Here is a 1,637-nt window from a genome sequence, read left to right on the forward strand (position 1 = left end):
ACACACACACACAGTGGACTCTCTCTATCTCGAACTTGCAAGGGACCAAAAAATTGTTCGAGATAGAGAAAATTTCTTCAAAAATCAATATTTTTACTGATACAGCAAAAAGGTAAAGGTTAATTAAAGAAGTATTAGACTTCAATTTTCAGTGCTCAAAAGATTTTACAATCAGAAATTTCTAATTCGATACAGGATTAAAAAAATGTGTTATGTCTTTTTGCTTAAGAGATTCCGCTCGATCACTTTCATAAAGCCATTCAAAATCAAAAATCACTCTTTTTCATTTGTCCACTTTTGTCACTGAACATGGCATCATTTTTCAAAACTTCTAAAGCTGATTCAAGCGCAGATCTCGCCACAGGGTTAAACATCTCTCCCCCTTGGATCTCTTTGTCACCACTCTCTTCTTCGTTTTCTTGGTTCTTCAGCCTGCTCACGATATCATCTTCATTCATCTCAGGAGCTGTTGCAATGACGTCTTCGTCCAAACTCACTAAAGCAGTGGTGGTGACATCATTTGTCACCATTGATGAATCTGCTTTCCTCAAGTTATTCAAGCTTTCTTGAAGATCTTTAAACGGGTCATCAGAATCATCAATGGCAGCCTGTTGACCATCAGGAGTGATACCAGCCTTCCTAAAACAGTTTACAATGGTTTCTTTGGATACGAGTTCCCAAGAATCTGCCAGTAACTTCATTCCTTGCAGAATTTATATCTTTGGACAAGGCTTTTTTTTCTTCGAGAGCCCTGGAAATCAGACGTACAACCTTTCCGCGATAATACGCTTTGAGGCTGCAAATGACACCTTGGTCCATTGGTTGCAAGATAGACGTCATATTTGGTGGCAGAAAGACAAGCTGCGCGTTGGTCAAATTGGACAACGTTGGATGAGCAGGGCAGTTGTTGATAATGAGAATAATTTTTTGACCATCTACCCGGAATTTTCTGTCGACTTTACGTACCCACTCTTCGAAGATTTCGCTGCTCATCCAGCTCTTTTTTGCGATGTATACTGGGTAGGAAGATGCTTGATATTCTTAAAACATCACGGACTTTTCGACTTTCCGATCATGAACATAGGCAATTTTTCTCCTTTCGCACTTGCTGCAGCCATTCCGGTAAACCTGACTTTGCTTTTCTTCCCCCTGGAAGACTTTTCTCCTTTGAACTGTTTTATCTGGGAAACATTGGTAGAAGAGACCGAACCGAGACACCACCCATGAAGTAACTAACATAACACCTTACTGGTACAAACAGCCACAGGAATTAAATCAATATACTTATTTTACACAGTCACGCAATTCACAAAATACTACAATTCAGAATAGAACCTGTAATGTTTTGGTTCAAATTTTCGAATTTCAAACTCTTTGCCAATATTCGAGCTTTCAAATACTAAACACTTTTATTGCTTATTTGTTGTGTAAATGGACTCATAGGCAGAGAAAAGGAAATAGTCACACGGGACCAAGAATTTTGATCAAGATAGAGAGAAGTTCGAGATAGAGAAGTTCGAAATAAAGAGATGAAAATAGCTTTGAGCATTCACAAATATCCAAAGGACCGAGAGCATTGTTCGAGATAGAGGGAAGTTCGAGATAGAGGATAGTCGAGATGGAGAGAGTACACTGTG

At 39.0% G+C, this 1,637-nt stretch overlaps 1 protein-coding gene across 1 annotated transcript in view; it reads left to right on the top strand.

Moving 5' to 3' along the window:
• The window catches only part of LOC119582251 (menin-like), a gene marked incomplete in the record, with an annotated part of 114,600 nt that overhangs the window by 86,428 nt on the left and 26,535 nt on the right, over positions 1-1,637 (top strand).

This window comes from Penaeus monodon, chromosome 15 (genome assembly GCF_015228065.2).
Source record: "Penaeus monodon isolate SGIC_2016 chromosome 15, NSTDA_Pmon_1, whole genome shotgun sequence".
NCBI classification, from domain to species: Eukaryota; Metazoa; Arthropoda; class Malacostraca; order Decapoda; family Penaeidae; genus Penaeus; species Penaeus monodon.